The sequence below is a fragment of the Elaeis guineensis genome, chromosome 11 (assembly GCF_000442705.2).
Source record: "Elaeis guineensis isolate ETL-2024a chromosome 11, EG11, whole genome shotgun sequence".
Taxonomy (NCBI): Eukaryota; Viridiplantae; Streptophyta; class Magnoliopsida; order Arecales; family Arecaceae; genus Elaeis; species Elaeis guineensis.
In genome coordinates, this window is record NC_026003.2 from 115,611,031 (window position 1) to 115,625,949 (window position 14,919).

At 32.0% G+C, this 14,919-nt stretch overlaps 1 long non-coding RNA gene across 3 annotated transcripts; it reads right to left on the reverse strand.

The window, feature by feature from the left end:
* Nucleotides 1–868: 868 nt before the first annotated feature.
* LOC105053999 (uncharacterized) lies at nt 869–14,259 on the reverse strand. 3 transcript variants are annotated; one of them, XR_003802137.2, is made up of 4 exons: nt 13,863–14,259; nt 4,268–4,634; nt 2,448–2,804; nt 869–1,043 (listed from the first exon to the last, which is right to left on the reverse strand). It is a non-coding gene; the product is annotated as an uncharacterized lncRNA (long non-coding RNA). The 3 variants fall into 3 exon arrangements; XR_003802138.2 differs by lacking the exon at nt 869–1,043 and having other exon boundaries at nt 2,183–2,551; nt 2,640–2,804; XR_833543.3 differs by lacking the exon at nt 869–1,043 and having other exon boundaries at nt 2,183–2,804.
* Nucleotides 14,260–14,919: the final 660 nt, after the last annotated feature.

The window sequence follows — 14,919 nt, forward strand, 5'->3', positions numbered from 1 at the left end:
AAAAAAATAATTTTATCATTAAATATTAAAAAAATAAATAATATTAGATATCTATTTTTTTTATATTACATGCCCCAATATCAATGTATGGTACACTCCTGTTACACCGTACGTGGTGCATGAAAAATTACTCCAAATCAATATTAGCAAAGAGCGTCGTTCTGAATAACTAAAGCCAAGTCCAGTACCGTTGTTCTGTAAGGGCGCATGGTTCAAATTTTTTTGTGACACATCCTACAATGCATAAATATTTCTATTTCATTATTTATGCTATAAGATTTGATATTTATAAACATCATTCCACTTTTTTGGTAAAAAAAGCATCACTGAATTTTATTTTATTCTTAAAAGTAAATAACTTCTGATATTTCCTCCTACATTTTCAGAAAAATGGTAATCAACGTATGACAGAAGAAACAGGGACAGTAGCTGTTGTTATTCCTTCGATGTTGGTTCAGGTATATCCATGACCTTTATTTTCCTGTCACATTTTAGGCCATATTGTAATGTGCCAATCCATTTTCACACTAAAACCCTACCATACCATTAGAAGCCAAGTACGAAGGAGAACAGGACATCAAAAAAAAAATCTCCTTTGCAATTTGCTCGATCTACCAACATTTCAAATTGCTAGCTAGAAGGATTTAGAGTTTCTAAAACATTTTATATTTACCATACAGAACATAAAATCAAGGAAAAACAAATATAACCCAATCCAAGAAACTCAAACATGCACATAGGACCATGCATTAGCCAAAAACACATGCTACATTGACCATGAGTGAACAAGAGGCCCATGTGAAATGAACTACTAATCTGCAATCAGAGTAGAGAGGAAAAAATATGTTATAAGCACAAACAAAACAAATAGGTGAATTCTCTAAAAATGATTGATTAAGTATTTAGTCAAGACATTTGTGTTCATCTTGGGAATACATAGCAAATAACATCTGCAGGGTGGAATATCACAGTGTTATGCATGAACAGGCCGTAATCCTGTTGTCAGCTCGGCCCATCTCTTACACCGTTGTCTATTCGGCAACCTACAATGCAGTGAAATTAGAAAAATCTATCTGGTTGAGATATAGTTTTTCAACCACTTAATCATAGATGCCAGAGATTTTAAGTATTAACATGTACTGGTCAATATGGAATGTATGGTACCAACCAGATATGATACCAGCATAATGAAAGGGCTCAATATACCCCAGTACCAACACATGATACAGAAGTTGTGACGACTCCAGTATAAATACAATACTAACCTAAAGGAGTGTTTGGTTGGGAGAATGAAGGTCTAGAATCGAAATCGGAATAGATGACTCCCATTCCAATTGTTTGATTGGGAAAAATCCCATTCCGATTTCGAATTCGAGATGGAATGGAAATGGTTTAATTTATATAGAACTCAATCTCTATTCTCCTCTATGGATTTAATTTTTCATTCCAATTTCGATTCAGATTCCGATTTCACGAACCAAATGTTTCAGGAGACTGATTCTAAGTCATTTCGATTCCTATTCCTATTCTGATTTTGATTACAAACCAAACACCCTCTAAGGGGGCATTTGGTTCGTAACCGAAATCGGAATGACTTGGAATCGGAGTCGGAATGGCCAAATCTCCCGAAGTGTTTGATTCGTGACCGAAATCGAAATTAGAATGAAAAATTGAATCCATAGAGGAGAGTAGGGATTGAGTTCTATATAGATTGACCCATTCCCATTCCACTCTGAAATCGGAATCGAAATGAGACTCCTCCCAACCAAACAGTTGGAATGGTAGTCATGCATTCCGATTTCGATTTCAAACCCTCACTCCCCCCAACCAAACACCCCGTAAATGTAATGTACTAGTTCAGGATCCAATACTGAGACTTAAATCAATGGTGAAGTCCCTATGCTACAACCCATGCTAAATTTTGGTGAACCTTTGCCATTGTTGCTTGAGCAAGGTATAAAGCACCAACAATCAGTCTACAAAGGCGATTTGTAATCAAATTAAGAATAATATAGGAAAGTTCTTTTTCAATTTGGAAATACATGATAAAGAGGAGATGATACTTGCATAAATCACAAAACAAAAGAGCAAATACTTTCTATTGGAAGATCTATTTTTGTATAACTCTTATTAAAAATGCTTATTAGAAGATTTAGCATGGAAAACTAATTGAAGCAATAAATTCTTCCCAAACTTTTGCATGCAAAAGAAAATAGGTAAAATTTCTTACAAGAATAGGTGGTTACTTGTGTCAAAACATGAGGCGAAAATGACAAAATTTCATACAAGCTTCAGTTCACTCACTAAGCACTGACAAAAGAAGAACAGTATCACTCTTCATCTTCAAGGCGATTAGATTATGCAACAAAGGAACAGGCAATATCTACTCAAACCAGATATTTTCCAAACTAGGCTGCTTACAGAAAATGTTCAAGCCTTTTGCATACCCAAAATGAATGACAGATGCAGCATTCTCCTTTGCTTCAATTTATAAAGCAACTCCAGCATCAACGAGTGCCGAGGATGGTGCATCATCTATGCCATTGCCAACCTTAAGAAGAATATTGTATGGCAAATATTAGATGGTACCAATATGATCAAGGGTATTTCTAACTTAAAAATGGTTCACATAGCAACACCGTGATCTTTAGCTTGCAAACTTGTTATGATACTTGATTTCTGCTTTTGAGTTAAGGATGCTTTTATTTTTTTGATGTCCAATTCCAACTATCTTGCGAACACTTGCAGCTGTCTCTTCCCTGTTGCCTGATAAGAGGAATCCCTTGCTTCCTTTCTCCTGCAGCCTTCCAATCCAAAGGAATAGGTCTAAGAATATATATCTAACATTTCTAAGTAGAAAATGATGCATTTTGCGAAGATATTGAAGCCAAGGATCTTCTATAAGTTGTAAATTTATCAAGAATCACAAAAATATTAAGTTTACCCTGACAAAGCAAAGCTTACCAAACCGAAAAGAGGAAGAGGGAAAAACTTGTTGAAAAGGGTGACGTTAATGCATTTCACACTATCAAACAATTCATAATTGGCATATACGTATATGAGCTTATCATTTAGATATATACCTATCCCCAGTAGATTCTGCATCATGGATGTCACTATAGATGACAGACATGCTACCTGATTTTCTAGATCCATCAATTCAGAGTGTGATGCTTTACTTTAAAATGCTCATGGACCTAATTGGTATCAACAGCAACCAAAGAACCATCAATTTCTGCTAAGGTACCAAAATCAGGTTCTATAGACTGTGTTCTTCTGCAAGAGAGTTCCAAATTCAGCAACTCTGCTTTGGTTATAATAGCCTTTGCAATTGGATGTGATGATGTTTCTCTCTATTGCGGCGGCTGGATAAGGGATTTCAAATTCTTTATAAGCCAAATAAGCAACAGCCATTACAACAGGCTTTCCTTCTGTAACGGCTCCTGTCTGTTGGTCAGAACGAATAGGTTGGCAAAGGAGAGAAATATAAGATATTAGTGGAGCAAATATTGCAACCGTCTGATATATATATATATATATGTGTGTGTGTATGTGTGCGTGTGTGTGTGTGTGTGTGTGTACATATATTCTATTGAAATGTAGAAGTGATACAAAGATCAATGTCATCTAGTGCAACAACATCTATCCTGGCCAAACGCTCCTGTAAACACATCACCTCCTGTTATAAGATGTCTTTGCTTAGCCTCTGGTCATGATCAGTTGATGAAATAGTAGTAAACTTGTTTTGCTGTTGTTTGTTCTGCTTTCTAACATACCTTCTGAGTCCTGTTTAGTTTTGATGTCTATCGTCTAAGCAGGTTTCTTTCCTTTTATACTGGAAGTGGTTGTCCTGCCACTTAAAACTTTGGATATTTCCTATTTCTCTGTTCTACTTCATTGTACATTTGGCTCTTTATTAAATAAATTGACTAATGGTTTAATATCATTAGTCTCCATATTTCTCCCAAAGAAAAAAGCCTCGCAAAAAACTATGAAATCATATCTAACACCAGGAATTGGCCATACAAAAGGATACATCACATGTAGTATTTATCACCACAGTTGATGTAAGGGGAGAAAATCCATTAGTTGACCAACAAATGCATGCATAGGGAAATGCATGCAGACATGCAGATAATGGCATATATACATAAAATCAACAGTCAATGCAGTATCATTTAATATTATGACCAATCCACAAACAAACAAAAAATGCAAAGCAAGCAGCTTTAATAAAAAAAGGGCTCAAATCAAGTCCATAATTTACCTTCATGAGCGCCGCCTCTCTGCGATGAAAAGAACCGATGATGGATGGGGAGATACCCACGTCCCTTGCCCAGCAATCATCTGGGACTCGCTCCATCCCAATCTCACCTGCCCACAAACTTACCCAAACAATAACAAAATCCAGGCATGTAACGAGCTGAACATCGGTAGATCGGAGGCATACGACGTGGGGAAGGGCCTGCTCCTCCTCGTACTCCCCTCCTACTCGCGGGCCGGCAATGCCCCTTCGCCGGTGGGGCTAACCGTCCCCTCCCGCTTCTCCCGCCGACGCCGACGCCCCTAGCTTTGGACTTTTGGGGCTGTTCATGGGGGTTTGAGGCGGCTTCGGGTCCCGGCCATTGGGCTACCTGCGGAGGGTTTGGGTTAAGCATCTCTTCGCGCGAAAGCATCACGACCGTTGGATCGCGCTATGCATAGATGGCACAGCACTCCACTCGTAAAGGTTGGAACACAACATATGTTCTATTCACAACTTGAATTTGGATTGGGACAGGACTTATGTCCGACTCATAATTCTTGTCTCTACCAAAAATATTCTATAGAATAGATATATATATACTAAATATGATCATTGATTTATTATGTTCTATTAAGAATGAAAGAAAAAAATAAAAATATCAATATTTAAAAGCATGATTGCTTCATATTGGGCAGTTGTTGCACATCTTTTTTTGATTGGTAGATCTTGACAAAATCCCATAATTCCTCTCCAATACGTAAAGATTCTAAATATTATTTATGTAACTATTATTTGTACAAATTGCATCGACAACCCCTTTTATATCTAATGCTTTAAGAAAATTATCAAGCATAAGTATCACCTAATACTCTAGGTGAGTAAGCCAATTTTTTCTCAAATATTAAGTTTTACTTTTATTTTATTCTATTTTCTAAGACATCATCCTTATCTCTCACACAACATTAAAACTTCTGATATAAGTAAGAAAGGTATTAGAGCATTCTACGGTTGAAATTGATGATATAAATAAATTTTTAGATATATTTGATATTAAATTATTTAATATAAATAAATAAAAAATCATCTTTGTAGTCAGTAAATTAAGAAGCAAGTTTGAGTCCAAAGAGATGTTGTAAGACATGTAATTGCCAATTGAAAATTGAAGATATCTTTTACTCAATAGAGTGCAAGGTAAGAATCACTTGTAATTCTTTTAGATGCTTAATTTAATTGGATTACTTGAAAAAAAATATTCTCTAAACATTTTGCATGTTCATTATATATATAGATTTATTTTTGTATCTATCTCAATCTCTCTCTAGTTTGTATTATTTTTTGGGTAAGCATGTTATATGTTTTTCTTCTATTACTTATTTTTATATTCTCTATCGTATTGATATTATATTTATATCATGATCTAATTTTTTGCAAAATATAAAGAAGAAATGGATGGGATCTGGTATGCTAATGCCAATAAAATCACATCGAAAGATATGAACTTACCTAAGGTAAAACATCCATGCATTGCTATATATACTCTAGACAAGTTACCCGATCAACAAAAAAGCAAGAGATCGTGTAACTTTGAAGGCAAAGACTTTCAAAAAAAGACTATGATGGAGGAGTAGGAAAAGAATAACTCATCAGCTACCCTTTTTTAAAGGACATATGGACTAATTGTATTTTTTTATATACCTTGTTAGTTTAAAGTGAGCTGAAAAATATTATTTAATTAATTATATAGTATTTTTATAGTTTGGATTTGTTACTGAATGACTGTGGGATCTTTTCTATATTGCTACTTTTGAATGAATAAGTGTAGTTTTCTAGATATAATTCATAATAAATACACTCAAAGAGACAAGACTTGCTCTATTCTATATCACACTTGTGATAAATGTAAAATAATTATAGTCATACCAATATGGTCCCAAAGTTAATTAGAATGAAAATATTTTTCACCAGCATAAAAATCATAACCGTTGTCGATCTATTTTGATATTCAATGGTTAATTTAATGCTAATACTTATTGCTGATATCTAATTGGTGTAGTTGGAAGCTTGGATAAGTTTTAATTTAATTTTTAAGTCCTATATGCTCCAACTATTTCTATTATTTTTATCCAAAAGAAAAGATTTTATAGCCTACTATATAATTTGAATTCTCCCTCTAAATTCTATCTTTTACATATTAATCATATATCCCAAATTAAAAATACATTAGTGGGTGTAGTTTAGGGTCTTTGATATAACCCTAAGAATAAATATCCTAAAAAAATTCTTCATCAGTATCTTTTAATGTCTATGTTTGTAGAGACACGTTATTCAATCAAACAAAGCTAGTACAAAAAAATATATGTGGACTCTATATCTGATCTATACATTATCCAAATTTTGTGGATAAAAGTGGTTCCCTATAAAATGACCAATGAAGCTTTAGTTGACAACAACGATGGAGCTAAAAGCCATCAAGTCTTCAATAGAACAAATATCCATATAGTAACATTATTGTTCAAATTTATATATTTTTTTTCCAATTAACCAGTTAATTTTACTTTAGGAGATGATCGAAATAATATTTTAATAATATATTGATCGATATGGAATATACGATACTAACAAAGTATGACATCAGCATGACGCAAGGGTTCAATATATCCCTGCACCAACATATGATACAAAAATTATGATGATTCCAGCATTTGGGTTGGAATAGGAGTTGTGGATTTCTACAGTGTAATCAAAAATATTCTACAGTGCAAGGGGTTGGAATACAATTTCTGTTCTATTCACAACTTCAACTTAGATTTGAATAGGATTTGTGTCTAATTCACAAGTTTTATCCTAATCGAAAATATTCCACCGTGCAAGCATATATACTAGGCATGGTCATTCATTTACTATGTTTCAGACCAAGAACGAGAGAACAAGTAAGAACATCAGCATCTAATAGCATGATTGCTTCATGTTCGGGAGTTACTGCATATCTTCTTAGATTGGTAGATTTTATAAGGACAAAATTTCACAATCCTTATCCTGTACAAGGAGATTTTAAATACTATCGTATAGCTACTACTATATAAATTGCATGAGCAACCCCTTTTATTTTCAATGTCGTAAGGAAGATATCAAGTATAAAGATCACCTAATCCTCTAGATGAATAAACTATTTTTTTTTAAATATTAATTTTAATTTTATTTTATTTTATTTATATTTTATTTTTTAATGATAACATTCTTATCTCTCATACAAAACTAATATTTGTGATATAGGTAAGAAAGGCATCAGAGCATTCGACAATTGAAGTTGATGATATAAATAAACTTTGAGATATATCGGGTATTAAAGATTTTAATATAAAAAATTTATCTTTATAGTTGGCAAACCAAGAAGCATACTAACTTGAGTGTAAAGGGGTGTTGTAAGATATGTAATTGAGAGTTGAAAATCAAAAATCTCTTTTGCTCAATAGAGTGCAAGGTAAGAACTACTTGTGGTTTATTTAGATTCTTAGTTTAATTGGATCACTTGAAAAATATTTACTTTGAATATTTTATATTTTAATTATATATATAGATTTATCTTATATCTATTTTAATCTCTCTCTATTTAGTATTATTTTTTGGATAAGAATGTTATGTGTTTTTCTTTATGTTACTTGTTCTCATATTTTCTGTCATATTGATGTTATACTTATATCATGACCTAGCATCGTGCAAAACATAAAGAAGAGATAGATGAGATTTGGTGTACTAATATCAACAAAATCATACCGAAAGATATGAAACTATCCAAGATAAAATGTCCATGCATTCACCAAACTCCGATCAAGTTATCCGATCAATAAAAAAGTAAAAGAGATGTTACTTTGAAGATAAAGATTTTTAAAAAAAATCTATAATGGAGGAGTAGGAAAGGAATATCTTAGTGATCATCTTTTTTTTTTTTGATAAGATGGTTCATTCAAATAAGCCTTATATGAATACAACTAAGAGAATCAGAAAATAAAATATTCAGAAGCTATCCTGGGATAACCCCGATCGCAGTCTAAAGGATTTCTCCCATGTGCTCTGCTACAAAAGATGCCACCCAATCAGTTGTTGAATTCACCTCACGGAAGACGATCACCCTTTTTTTAAAAGATATATGGACTTATTATTTTTTTATGCACCTTATTAGTTTGAAGTGAGCTCAAAAATATTATTTAGTTAATTATATAGTATCTTTGTAGTTTAGATTTGTTACTGAATGACTGTATGGTCTTTTCTATATTGCTACTCTTAAATTTGTAGGTATAGTTTTCTAAATATAATTCATAATGAATGCGCTCAAAGAGACAAGACTTGCTCTATTCTATGTCATACTTGTGATAAATGTGAAACAATTATAATCATACCAATATGGCCCCAAAGTTAATTAGAATAAAAAATTTTTCCATCAGCACAGAAATCATAATTGTTGCCAATCTATTCTAATAGTCAATTTAATGATGATACTTATTACTGATCTCCAACTAGTGTAGTTGGGAGCTTGGATAAAATTTAATTTAAATCTTACATGCTCCACCTATTTCTATTATTTTTGTCTAAAATGAAAGATTTTATAACCTATTATATACTTTGAATTCTACCTCTAAATTTCATCTTTGTGTATTAATTACATATCCTAAATTGAAAATGCATTAGTGGGTGTATTTTGGTGTCTTTAGATATAATCTAAGAACCAAATATCCTAAAAAAATTATCCATCAGTATCTTTTAATATCTATATTTGTAGAGACATGTTATTCAATCAAATAAAGCTAATATAGAATAATATATGTAGACTTTGTATCTAATCTATGCATTATCCAAATTTTGTGAATAAAAATGATTCCTTGTATAATGACCAATGAAGTTTTAGCTAACAATGATGGAGCTAAAGGCCATCAAGCCTCCAACGGTATTCAATGTCGTAAGAAAGATACCAAGCATAAAGATCATCTAATCCACTAGGTAAGTAAAATATTTTTTTTTAAATATTTATTTTTTTAATGATAACATTCTTATCTCTCACACAAAACTAATACTTGTGATATAGGTAAGGAAGAAATTTAGAGAATTCTATAATTAAAATTGATGATATAAATAAATTTTTAGATACATCGGGTATTAAAGATTTTAATATAAAAAAATCATCTTAATAGTTGGCAAATCAAGAAGCACACTGACTTGAGTCTAAAAGAAAATTGTAAGATATGCAATTAGAAGTTGAAAACTAAAGATCTGTTTTGCTCAATAGAGTGAAAGATAAGAATCATTTGTGATTTATTTAGATACTTAGTTTAATTGGATCATTTAAAAAATATTAATTTTGAATATTTTATATTTTAATTATATATATAGATTTATTTTTATATCTATTTTACTCTCTTTTTATTTTGTATTAGTTTTTGGATAAGCATGTTTTATATTTTTCTTTATGTTTCTTGTTCTCATATTCTCTATTGTATTGATATTGTACTTATATCATAATCTAGCTTCTTGTAGAATATAAAGAAGAGATGCATGGAATCTGATGTACTAGTGTCAATAAAATTGTACCTTAAGATATAGAACTACTCAAGGCAAAATATCCACACATTCACCATACTTCGAACAAGTTATCTAATCAACAATGAAGTAAAAGAGATGTGGCTTTGAAGGTAAAGACTTCTAAAAAAAAATTATGATGGACGAGTACAAAAAAAATACCTCATCGATCATCTTTTTTTTAAAAAAAAGATTTATAGACTTATCATATTTTTTTTATACACCTGGTTAGTTTGAAGTGAGCTCAATAATATTATTTAGTTAATCAGATAATATTTTTATTGTTTAGATTTGTTACTGTATGATTGTGAGATTTTTTTCTATATTCCTACTCTTGAATGAGTAGGTGCAGTTTTCTACATATAATTCATAATAAATACGCTAAAAAAGGCAAGACTTACTCTATTCTATAATTATAGTCATACCAATATAGCTTTAAAATTAATTTGAATGAAAATATTTTTCACTAGCACAAAAATCATAATTATTGCTGATCTATTCTGATATTTGGTGATTAATTTAATATTAATACTTATTACTGATGTCTAACTAGTATAGTTGAGAGCTTGGATAGAGTTCAATTTAATTTTTAAGTCCTACGTGCTCCACTAATTTTCATTATTTTCATCTAAAATAAAAGATTTTATAGCCTATTATGTGTTTTGAATTTCTCCCTCTAGATTCCAACTTTTATATATTAATCACATATCCTAAATCTAAAATATATTAATGAGTGTAATTTGGGGTCTCTAAGTGTAATCTCAAGAATCAAGAACCCTAGAAAAATTCTCCATCGATATCTTTTAATATCCATATCTGTAGAAACATATTATTCAATCAAACAAAGCTTGTATAGAATTATATGCGTGGACTCTATATCTAATCTGTGTATTATCTAAATTTTATAGATAAAAATAATTTCTTATATAATGACAAATAAAATTTTAGCTGACAATAATGATTGAGCTGAAAATCATTAAGCATCCTATGGAACAACTATCCACATAAAGTTATTATTTTTTAAATTTATATTTTTTTTCTACTTAATCATTTAAAAATTTTAATTTTAAGAGATAATCAAAAGAAGATTTTAGCACATACTAGACGATACGAAATGTATAATACCAACCAAATATTATATCAGCATGATGTAGGAACTCAATATATCCCTGCACCAATATATAATATAGAAGTTGTGTTGATTTCAGTATACATACAATACAGATTTAAATGTAATATACCAATCTAAGGTCCAATACCAAAACTTAAAATATTAGTGAAGTTCATATACTATACCCTATGCTAAATTTAGAATATGCTTTATGTTCTATTCACAAGTCCAATTTTGATTGGAATAAGAGTCGTTGATTCATAAATCCTATTCCAACCGAAAATATTTTATAGTGCAAAGGGGTTGGAATATGACTTGTATTCGATTCACAACTTCAATTTGAGTTAGAATATAACTTGTGTCCGATTCATAAGTTTTATTCCAATCAAAAATATTCTATAGGGCAAGTATATACTAGACATGGTCATTGATTTATCATACTTCAAACCGAGAATGAGAAAACAAATGAGAATGTCAGCATCTAAGAACATGATTGCTTCATGTTCAGGAGTTGCTGCATATCTTCGTTCGTTGGTAGATTCTATAATAACAAAATTTTTAAATCCCTATCTGGATTCTAAATTCTATTTGTGCAGTTATTACTGTACAAATTACATATATGGACAACCCTTTTTGTTTCTAATATCATAAAAAAGATACCAAGCATAAGGATCACCTAATCTTTTGGATGAGTAAATTATATTTTTTAAAATATTAATCTTTACTTTTATATATTTTATTTTATAATTATAACATCCTTATCTCCCACACAAAATTAATACTAGTGATAGAGGTAAGGAAGGCATCAGAGCATTCTACAATTGAAGTTGATGATATAAATAAATTATTAGATATATTTAATATTAAAAAATTTAATATAAATAAAAAAAATTATCTGTACAGTCGATAAATTAAGAAGCATACTAGCTTGAGTCCAAAGGGATGTTATAAGATATGCAATTGGAAGTTGAAAATTGAAGATCTGTTTTGCTCAATAAAGTGCAAGATAAAAATCACTTATGATTTATTTTGATACTTAATTTAATTAGATCATTTGAAAAATATTAACTCTGAATATTTGATATTTTCATTATATATGTAGATTTATTTTTGTATCTATTTCAACCTCTCTCTATTTTGTATTATTTTTTGGATAAGCATGTTATATATTTTTTCTTTTATTACTTATTCTCATATTCTCTGTTGTATTGATTTTATATTTATGTCATAACCTAACTTCTTACGAAGTAAAAAAAAATGACAGATGGGATCCAGTGTTCTAGTGCTAATAAAATTAGATCCAAATATATGGAACTATCCAAGACAAAATATCTATGCATTCATTGTACTTTAGACATGTTATCTAATCAACAAAGAAGTAAAAGAGATATCATTTTGAAAGCAAAGACCTCCTAAAAAAGATTATGATAAAGTAGAAAAAGAATTTCTCATTGATCATCTTTTTTTTAAAGTACATATGGGATGTCATATTTTTTATGCACCTTGTTAGTTTGAAGTGAGCTCAAGAATATTATTTAATTAATTACATAGTATTTTTATAGTTTGGATTTGTTACATAAGTGTAGTTTTCTAGATATAATTTGTAATAAATACACTAAAAGAGATAAGGCTTGCTCAATTCTATATCATAAATTATGATAAATATAAAATAATTATAGTCATACCAGTATGGCCCTTAAGTTAATTTGGATAAAATTATTTTTTATCAACATAAAAATCATAATTATTGTCAATCTATTCTGATATTTAGTGGTTAATTTAATGTTGATACTTATTGTTAATGTTCAACTGATGCAGCTGGAAGCTTGGATAGAGTTTGATTTAATTTTTAAACCATATATACTCTACATATTTTCATTATTTTTATCTAAAATGAAAGGTTTTATAGCCTATTATGTACTTTGCATTCCTTCTCAAAATTCTATCTTTTGTATATTAATCACATATCCTAAATCTAAAATATATTAGTGGATGTAGTTTAGGGTCTTTAGATATAATCTCAAGAATCAGGTATCCTAAAAAAATTCTCCATCAGTATCTTTTAATATCTATTTTTTAGAAACATATTATTCAATCAAACAAAGCAAATATAGAATTATATACGTAGATCCTGTATCTAATCTATGCATTATTCAAATTTTATGGATAAAAATGGTTCCCTCTATAGTGACCCATAAAGCTTTAGCTGACAATGATGATAGAGTTGAAGGCCATCAAACCTCCTATAGAACAACTGTATACATAGTGTTATTATTGTTCAAATTTTTATATTTTTTTTCTATTTAACCCATTAAAATTCAAATTTTAGGAGATGATCTAAACAAGATGTTAATATAAACTGGTCGATATGGATCATACTATACCAAATAAATATGATATCAACATAATGCAAGGGCTTAATATTTCTCTATCAACATGTGATGACTCCAGCATATATATATAGTACAGATCTAAATATTATGTATCGACTTAGGGTCCAATATCGAGACTTAAAATATTTATGAAGTTCACGTGCGATAGCCCATGCTAAAATTTGGTGAATACCATTGCTTGAGTAAGGTATAAAGCATCAACTATCAGTTACGCAGGTAGTTTAGAATCAAATTAAGAATAATATAGTGAAGTTCTGTTTCAATTTGAAGATACATGATAAAGAGAAAATGACACTTGCATAAATCAAAAAAAAAAAAAAAAAAGCAAATAGCTTCTATTGGACCATGCATGTTTGTATAATTTTTATAAAAAAATGCTCACTAGAAGATTTAGCAAGGAAAACTAATTGAAGCAATAAATTCTTCCCAAACTTCTGCGTGCAAAGGAAAATAAGTATAATTTCATACAAGAGTCGGTAGTTGCTTGTATCCAAACATGAGATGAAGATGAAGAAATTGGGGGGAGCTTCAATTAACTCACTAGGCACTGAGAAAAGAAGAAGAATTTCACTCTTCATCTTCAAGGCCATTAGATTATGCAACAAAGGACCAGACAACAACTATTCAAACCAGGTATTCTCCAAGTTATATGGAATCTGTTCGAGCCTGTTAGCCAAAAACAATTGACAGATGCAGCATTCTCTTTAGCTTCAATTGTAAAGCAACCCCAACATCAGCAAGTGTCAAGGATGGTGCATCATTTATGCCCTCGCCAACCTTAAGAAAAATATTGTGTGGCTCCTTTTAGATAGCACCAATATGATCAAGGGTATGTCCAACTTAAATGGTTTTCACTATAGCAACACCATGACCCTCAGCTTGCAAACTTGATATGATGCTTGATTTCTCCTTTAGAGTTAAGTGTGCCTTCATATTTTGATGTCTGTTGGAGGATACCCACCGACCGACCGACCGACTATCGGAGGGCCCGACCGGCTGGCGGCCCGACCGACCGTCTCCGACTGGCCGACCGACCGACTGACGGGCATACCGACCGATTGACGGTCGGAGCGCCCCGATTGAAAGCCGGGAGTGCCCGACTAACGGACGCTACCGACGGCTTTTCAATGGCCCAATCACCGACTGGAGGTATGTCGGGCGTATCCCTCCCGACCGACCAAACCCAGAGGCCGACTCACTTGAAGCTCGCCGACGACGGAGGAGTCCGACGCCACTCTGTTGGCCACCGACCTGGGTCGGCTGACTCCACCAATCGCCGTACGGCCGTCAGACGTTGTCAGCTCTGATACGGACATGCGGCACAGTTCCCCAGGGGCATTGTCCCGCCGAGAGCGAGGTCAACCCTGGTGATTAGACGTCCACACGGCGACATGACATTTTCACGGCGGCTCTGACAGTCTACAGTGAGTTGACAGTTCCTCACGTGTCCGCGCCATTAATGACGGCGCCATACTGTGCTCCACTATATAAACCGGGGAAGGCAACAGTGCAAGGGATCGATCCGCCCGTCTCTCCCACATACGCAGGCTCGCTCCTCTCTCTTCCTCTCCCACTCTCCTTCTCAGAGCTCTCTGTCT